The following is a 9,618-nucleotide window of genomic DNA, read 5'->3' on the forward strand; positions in this document are numbered from 1 at the left end:
CAACTTCAGACCCCCGTGTCCATGTAGAGCCACTGTGTGCCTGTTGAAGTGTGAGGACAAAACTGTTTACAAAGGGGAAAAGAGTGAAACTAGCTACACGAGGTGCTGAAACATATACAAAAGAAACAAATATAAACATTTCTTTCTGCTAACTTCATTCAGGGATATTGTTCTGAGGTGTAACTTGGAATTTTTCTATCACAATTAACAGACAGAAGTTTGAATTTCAAGTTGGCTGTGTCCTGTGTTCCGATGTAATGGTAATGGTGGACTGACATTGTTCTTAACAGACATGAGCTAAATGGAACTGCCTAGGCTTAAGAATATTAGCATCTAAATAATCCTATTTGGCTATTGAAGTTGAAAGGCTTTCTGGTTGGGATGAGATTAGGAAGGAGGCAGTGTTCATATTTCACTGAGGTGTGCATAATGGGCAAATTCCCACCATTTGCCACTCCAAGAAGACAGTAAATGTTTTCAGGATCAGGCCTATTGTTTGTCTCAGGTTAGTTTTCAGCAATATCAAATTAACATTAGTACATCTGCTTACATTGTGATGGCTCATTTTGGCAACTGCTATGCTCTCAAACACTGCAGTGACGAGAGCTATAGAAAGCTCTCTAAATAAATAAATAAATACATCTTTTAAAATGCATAAAGGGAACTGAGAAGCTGCAGAATGTGACAAGAACTGTGGATAAACAATCAGAGTATCTGTAGTTCATTCATGCACACAAATCTCAGATGTTTCTGTTGTTAAGACAATGGGCTTATTGTTGGTCTTTTTGTTTCATAAAGGATTATGCTCGATGTGCTTCAATGCAACATTTACCATCCTCTTCATGCAAATTGTTCTAGCAGCAGCACCTGCACCCATCAGGCTATGCTGGGAGAACGTGCATGGGGTGTTACAAAGTAAGATACCATCACAATTGCGATCATCTAAAGCACTCAAGGCCCCAGTTTTAATCACAAGGAGCTAGGGACTGGGCAGTGAGGGGTCCTTCACTGCAGGATTTGCTCCCCGCCTTGGTTCATCACAGTCTCAAGCTGCAGACCTTGCAGATATCTTACAAGGCCTGTTTGTTCTCCCAGGCTTTCCCTGAGGGGAGGGATAAAAGGGTAGGAGTTTCTGGGTGCTTTGAAGAGTTATTGTTAGTTTTATTTGAGATGTGGCGTAACATTTGTAAATGTTCCAACACTTTGGGGTGGGCACCTATTTTTCAAATAATAGAAGAAAACTTCAATTTTAATTAATTAAATGAAAGGAGCAGTGCTTCATTAGGTTCTACTAATATACCACCTTACCAAACATCCAATGAGAACATTTAGAAGTAATTCTCCAATTATTTATCATTTACTGCTATTTAACTAACTCTGTTCTAACCTGAGCAATATTAACATGCCAAGTTTCAACACATACACTCTGACCCTGCAGGCTGTTCTGTATGGTCAGACCTATGCACTCACACAAAGCTCAACCCACTTGAAGTGGACTTCATGCAAGGCCAGGGGTCCACCTACATGGGACAGCTTGCAGAATTGAGACCTCTGTTGTTTGAGTGAACTCTGCGGGGTGGGGAGGGACGGGGGAGGGAACAGGGCAATATTTGTGTAAGTTTATTGTTTCATTTCTAAATAAAATAAAGTAAAACAAAATCATAAAAAAATGTATTATGGACTTTGCCTACATTCAAAAGCAAAAAACCTTTTGGATTATTTTTGCTTATTTCTGGTAGCAAGCACATGTTGCTAGCAAACACAGAGGAAGGAACAGTCCATCCCTGAGAAGCTCACTGTCTTTAATAAGAAATTATCTTTATGTGGAAACATTCTTTTTCTGGACTAAGACTTATAATTGAAACTTTTTTTAAACTTTGCCACTTATTTCAATGTGGCTAGGACTCGATTCTGAATAAAATTTAACTCACCTATCTGGTTTTACTGTACACTGCACTGAATACATTTATATAAATACTAATGATACACGTTGCATTTGAAGAACATCTAAGAAATAGCACCGAGCTGAGATGTCTAGGAAATAGATCTTGGAAACGGATGTGTCTGGATGCATCCCTTTGCCTGTAAAGAGCCCTGGGTCTTTGGGGCCCCAGGTGGGCAGAGAGATGGGCCTGGGCAAATCTGTTTCCAAGATTTAGCCATAGTTATTTTTTCCCCCTTCCCTCAATGTAATTTGCTAAATAATACAGCAAACTATACAGGAAAGCAGAAACTGCAGTATTTGCAAAGTTCATGGGGTATGCTGGAAATTTTTACACATCATACACAACTTGCAACAGGGCTTCTACAAAGCCATCATGCTATAAAAGTGTTAATGAAGAAGACATTTTTTTGAAAGTTTAGTTTTAGGGCTACGTGCATTAGGAAACAGGGCACATGGTGCTATAGTGTGTGCCACTGATTTCATTTTTCTCATTGCATTGCTCTCACAGCAAAGTCATTTATCTTTTGGATAAGAAATACGTAGTAAAAAGAACATCAAGCTATTTTATTTGAAAGTTGTATTTCAGAATCTAGAGCTAGGCACATTTAGCCCTGTCTGCTGCTGACTTGTTTTCAAACCATCACAAGCAGGGATACTGCTTCAGCCAATTGGCATCAATTGACAGCCTGGGTGATAGGCTCAGCAGGGGTGCTGGGACAATTTGTGTAGTGGGGATGCTGATAGCCAATGAACCGAACTGTAAACCTTGTATATAATAAGAAAAGGAGTACTTGTGGCACCTTAGAGACTAACCAATTTATTTGAGCATGAGCTTTCGTGAGCTACAGCTCACTTCATCAGATGTATACCGTGGAAACTGCAGCAGACTTTATATACACACAGAGAATATGAAACAATACCTCCTCCCATGTTTCATATTCTCTGTGTGTATATAAAGTCTGCTGCAGTTTCCACGGTATACATCTGATGAAGTGAGCTGTAGCTCACGAAAGCTCATGCTCAAATAAATTGGTTAGTCTCTAAGGTGCCACAAGTACTCCTTTTCTTTTTGCGAATACAGACTAACACGGCTGTTCCTCTGAAACTTGTATATAATGGAAAACACTTCAAGCCAGGGGGTTCAGCTCCACCCCCAGCACTCCTAGGTCCAGCACCAATGGTGCTGAGGAATTGATGGGCACGTTCTACAAGTGGGGCATGGTGGGGAAACTTGTGTGGCAGTTGTTTGTTCTGGGGTTACATGGAAGATGGAGTGAAAGGATATAATTTCCACATTATAAATTACACAGTGATAGATGTTTTAAAGTTTCAGTTTGGCAGGGAAACAGATTCCATTGGGGAAACACTTTATAGCCTTCTTGCAGGAAAAAAAAAATCATTTGGATTTGACCACATTGTGAGTGTTTGAAAGCAATATACTATGTGCACCAGATTCCAATGTGCACCTAAAGAATGATGGGTTGTAAATGAGTGCAGAGATAACTTAGGTGTGCAGTGAAGCAGTTCATTGCAAGAATGGTTCCAACATGGTTCAGGCAGTTTTCCAGATATGACGGGAAACCTGTCTTATCCTTTTTCCTGCTCCTGCTATTTTTCCTACTAAAGGCCCCTTTACCTATGAGAATATGCATAGGCCTATGAGGCAGAAGGGGTTCAGTTTTATTTCTATGAGTCTTCTAAGTGGTTTTTATAAGTCTCTGTATACCCCTATATTTTAATGGGTCTTGAACAGGGTGACAGACAAAATAGCTTTAATGTGAAAGTTGCAATTTGATGTGGAAATAGTCATTAGTGTTCAGCCTTGTTACAGAAGAAATTGGTTATCACTGGATTAACGTATAGAGGTTTAAAAACTGTGCACCCAAATAGCACATGCCTTGTATGCATAAATAGTCAAGTATGTGCTAAGCTCCTTAGATTCCCCCTCACACATATGATTTAAATAGCGTATGTACCTTGATTCTTTTTGTCTCAGTCAAGGATGGTTGTTTAGTGTACATTTTGTTTGAATTTTGAAAACTAAAAACACCCCAAAATATTTCAGGTTTTATTTTTTAAAAAAAATTTCTATTAATTTTCCTTTTTTTAAGAACTTTGTAGAGTTGCTTTTCTTTTTTAAAATAAAAGTGGGAAAAATTACCCCAAACAATAAATAAAAACAAAGATAATTCTTTGTTGACCTCAACATTTTTGATGGAAAATCTTTACTCTTTTCCCAAAGTGCTCTATTATTGAAGTTGTTTGGTGTAGCTATTTCTTTATTTACAAGCCACAGTAACTTCAAAATCCGGACAATAGATGATTTTGCAATTTTCATCTTTTCTTTCTTCTTTATAAAAAAAAATAGGACATTTAATGCCACAGCGTATTTTAAAAGAACATTAAATTAAATTAAATTAAAAGGATACCACTATTAAGCATTAATAGTGTATTTATAATAAGCTATATTAAAGAACATAAACACCAATAGTGAGATACTATTTTCAAAAAGGTGTAACTTAAATTTACCCCATAAATATACCATACATCATCACTGCTACTCTCTGTAGTCTGTACTTTTTATTGTGCACTTTTCATCTAAATTCCTTTCAAGAACTCTGGTTATCTGGATCTAAAAAAACCCAAATACTGCACAGTTCTGTACAATGATACACATGCATAAGAACATATAAAATATTTTATATTGTGTTACAGCATTTGAATGTGTGATCTTGTAATTAAAGACTGTATTATACTGCATATCCAAAAGGCAATTGCACATTGTCATCATTAATTGAGTGCATATGAAAAGGAGAAATATTTTTATATAATGCATGCACACACACACACACACACACACACTGACCAACAAAGTGGAGCCATAACCAACAATTTTAGATAGGATCTTCGCCACACAATTCTACTCCTGGACTTGCCAGTATCTCTCTTTCATTGCTTCCCTCTTTCTCTCTGACCCGAGCACTCTCATCAGAACTCTCTCATCACACATTCCATTCTCTGAAATTCATACTCCATGTTCATTGGTTACTGAGCCATAAACTGACAGATTCCCTGTACATGGGAATGGATTTATGTATGCAAGTGTGGAAAAGTGGGAGGTTTTTTCTTAATGTTTTGCATGAATACTGTGTGCGCCTCAGTTTTTTCTGTGTGTTACACAAATACCTACTAGTGGGACAAGGGTGTGCGTGATTCTTTGCTGAAATCCTAGTGGGCAGGTGTGGTTACCTCTAGCTGCCTACATGTAGAGAATGGCCAAAGAACCCCGTAACATGGCAACAGATGGTTGGGGGCCTCTCACCAGGAGCTCACAGATCCAAGAAGTGCAGAAACCAAGCATGCTTCTTGCCCTGGTGAGTGTGCCCTGAGGGGAGACTCGCTGGACCAGAGTACTGGCTGAGCTTCATTCAGAGCCATTCCAGAGCACCAAGAATGTGACTCCGTGACAGCATGTATTTGTTTGTGCACATGGATATCTTTCTATATAGCTCATATCTTATAACCCATCAAAGAAAATGCATAATAAATGATAAACCCTAACAGTAGGAATCCTTTCTATAGCAAGAGTACACATTCTTCTGTATATGCACTTTAATACATATGATCTCTTAAGAATCTAAAGTATTTGAGCAATCAAAATTGATTACAGGGACTGCCTGTAATCTTAAAATGTTCATCCTCAGAACTGAGGACTCGCGCTCTATCTAATAATATACAACTAATGTAGGGCTAGACAATGACTGACACTGTCATTTGCTCATCCTCCTTTCAACCTTGTGCTTATTTTATTCTGCAAGTGTCACACTGCTGTTTGAAATCATTCATCTTGCCAGTAGCTTTTAAGCTGAAAACTCTAAAAAGAAATTCCTTCTAGGCGAACTTTTGAAATTATCGTTCACCTTGTGAATCACCAGGCTGTAATGTATACGTTTAGAAGAGATGGACTGATTCAAGAACTTGTTCAATCAGCAGCTCCATTGATGAATATTCATCTACCGCTCATCTTCAAATCGGATCTTACAGCCATCTGTTGCCTGCTGCTTAGAATCAGTCAAACACCTGCCACAATCTTGTATCACATTTTAACTCTTCCTCGGGGTAAATCCTGCATGCTGCTCCACAGGCACGGGGAGCCTTGCCCACAGCTGAAGCAATGGGGTTCTGCTGCATGCTGAGGCAGACAGGTTAGGAAGTCAGGATCACGCACAAGGGATGTAGATTTTCCGGCATGAGAGAGTGCAGCTCCATGAGTGCTCCCTTCTGTACTGGTACAGGGGCTAGATTTAGGGCTGGAGCGGATCAAACTGTGGATCTATGAACTATTCTCCCCACATAGAGGGAGAGTGAGCACAACAGCTTCATGGGCTAGCACAGCCCTACCTCAAAAATGGTGGCTACTGCTGAGCGGCTGGAGACGTGCCCTGTGGCATAGTGAGAGTACTGCTCCCCTCCAAGTACATGTGGGTTTTACATCACACACAATCCTGGTGCTTCGGTTGTTCAGGGGTAGGGGTGAGGGGGTGGAGGTTCAGATTTTTTGTCCTAGAAATTTGATGGCAGGAGAGCGGAGAGATAGATAGAGAGGGTGACACAACAGTGCATAGAATGGTAAATGCCATCTCTGTGGAACACAAGTATTAGGTCAACCATAAAACTTGCCGCAACAAGCCACATAATTCTGCCTAGCATTGTAGGAGAAGATGCTGTAAGTCTAGGTGGCACCGGAAAGAAATTGCTAGCCTATTACAACAATTAGATCTAATTTTATCTGTCTGTACTATGCTTATAAATGCAGGATGTAATCGTATGAAAATGGCACTTTCTTACTATGTACTGAGAATGATGGGCCAGATCCTCAGCGGGTGTAAATTGGTTTGGCTCCACCAAAGTCAATTAATTTACAACAGCTGAATATTTGCCCTTGCTCACTCCCCTCTCCATGTTTCCTCTATTGACAAGTGTACTTCTATTAGCGCTGCAGAGCCACCGCAGTTGAGAGAGGGAGAGAATTTGAGATGGATTCTTTTTGTGGCTCACAAATTAAAAAGAATTAATAACTAAGATCCAGTTGCAGAATTTTAATTGTATGGTGGTAAGACTGAAATTAATTCAGATTGACATTCAGATCCCAAGTTGATTTTGTAGGTCTGACAGTTGGATTTTAATATTATGCCAGGCTCATTTTAAATAAAAAAGATACATTGTATAACATGAAACATTGCTCACAATGCTATTTCTATTCAGTAATTTTTAGAGAATAACCACACTTTACTTAATGTTAGCATCTGTTATGTTATTTGATTATTCTTGTAATTAGGAGACTGTTTGGGAACTGTTCTCTCCTTGGAAGAGTAGTCTGCCTCTGGTCAGTTCCCTAATTTCCATGGAAACAATGAGAGTGGTTAGGGAGATAGGGTAGCATTTAGCCACTGTAAAATCTAGGCAGCTTTGTTTGTGGCATTTGGGATTTTTGATATTGTATACAAATTTGCAGTGAGGATTTTGGAAGACTGATGATAGCTTCTCATATTTCTCCACCTCACTAAATAACTATTTCCATTTGCTTTGATATTATTCTTGACATATGCTGTTGTTTAATTCCTCTTAAAATGTGAACACTGAAAAAAACCTTTACCAGCCCTCTACACCGACATTCCACACAAAGATGGACTACAAGCTATCAGGAACCATATCCCCGATAATGTCACGGCAAACCTGGTGGCTGAACTTTGTGACTTTGTCCTCACCCACAACTATTTCACATTTGGGGACAATATATACTTTTAAATCAGCTGTACTGCTATGGGTACCTGCATGGCCCCACAGCATGCCAACATTTTTATGGCTGACTTAGAACAACACTTCCTTAGCTCTTGTCCCCTAATGCCCCTACTCTACGTGTCGTACATTGATGACATCTTCATCATCTGGACCCATGGAAAAGAAGCCCTTGAGGAATTCCACCATGATTTCAACAATTTCCATCCCACCATCAACCTCAGCCTGAACCAATCCATACAAGCGGTCCATTTCCTGGACACTACTGTGCTAATAAGCGATGGTCACATAAACACCACCCAATACCAAAAACCTACTGACTACTAAACTTATCTACATGCCTCCAGCTTCCATCCAGGACACACCACAAGATCCACTGTCTACAGTCAAGCTCTAAGATACAACCACATTTGCTCCAATCCCTCAGACAAAGACAAATACCTACAAGATCTCTATCAAGCATTCTTAAAACCATAATACCCACCTGATGAAATTAAAAAAAAAAACCAGATCGACAGAGCCAGAAGAGTATCCAGAAGTCACCTACTACAGGACAGGCCCAACAAAGAAAACAACAGGATGCCATTAGCCATCACCTTTATCCCCCAACTAAAACCTCTCCAGTGCATCATCAAAGATCTACAACCTATCCTTAAAGACAATCCCTCACTCTCAGAGATCTTGGGAGACAGACCAGTCCTTGCTTACAGACAGCCCCCCAACCTGAAGAAAATACTCTCCAGCAACCACACGTCACCCAACAAAAACATTAACCCAGGAACCTATCCTTGCAACAAAGACTGATGCCAATTCTATCCACATATCTATTCAAGTGACACCATCATAGGACCTAATCACATCAGCCACGCCATCAGGGGCTCATTCACCTGCACATCTACCAATGTGATATATGCCATCATGTGCCAGCAATGCCCCTCTGCCATGTACATTGGTCAAACCGGACAGTCTCTATGCAAAAGAATAAATGGACACAAATCTGACATCAGGAATCATAACATTCAAAAACCAGTAGGAGAACACTTCAACCTCTCTTGTCACTCAGTAACAGACTTAACGGTGGCAATTTTGCAACAGAAAAGCTTCAAAACCAGACTCCAACGAGAAACTGCTAAACTAGAATTAATATGCAGACTAGATACCATTATCTTGGGCTTGAATAGAGATCGGGAGTGGCTGGATCATTACAACTATTGAATCTATTTCCTCATGTTAAGTATCCTCACACCTTCTTGTCGACTGTCTGAAATGGGCCATCTTGATTATCACTACAAAAGTTTTTTTTTCTCCTGCTGATAGTAGCTCATCTGAATTAATTAGCCTCTTAGAGTTGGTGTGGCAACTTCCACATTTTCATGTTCTCTGTGTGTATATATATCTTCTTACTATATGTTCCATTCTATGTATCTGATGAAGTGGGTTTATGCTCAAATACATTTCTTAGTCTCTAAGGTGCCACAAGGACTCCTGTTCTTTTTGCGGATACAGACTAACAAGGCTGCTACTCTGAAACTTGTCTTCTGTTAGACTTACCCAACATACAATTCTGCATTTATTCCTTCAGTGGGAGTTGGCAATGAGTGCATCCATCAGATAGAATCCCAAACAATGGACATGGTTGGTTAAAGCACTGGAAAAGTCTATGAAACTAGTTTCCAATCCAGGGCACAATTACAGTCTTCCAGTAAAGTTTCAGGTGTGTTGGCAAGTTTCAGAAGTCTCACATTCTCAATCAACTGCTGTAGACTAAGTCTATAATACAATTAAAGCCTATTTAAGCATACTTTTTGGAGCTGGTTGGAAATCAATTGCCAGCCCCCGCTCCCAGCACCCTTTATTTCAACATTTGTTTCCAT

Source organism: Caretta caretta, chromosome 2, assembly GCF_965140235.1.
Source record: "Caretta caretta isolate rCarCar2 chromosome 2, rCarCar1.hap1, whole genome shotgun sequence".
In the NCBI taxonomy this organism is placed as follows: Eukaryota; Metazoa; Chordata; order Testudines; family Cheloniidae; genus Caretta; species Caretta caretta.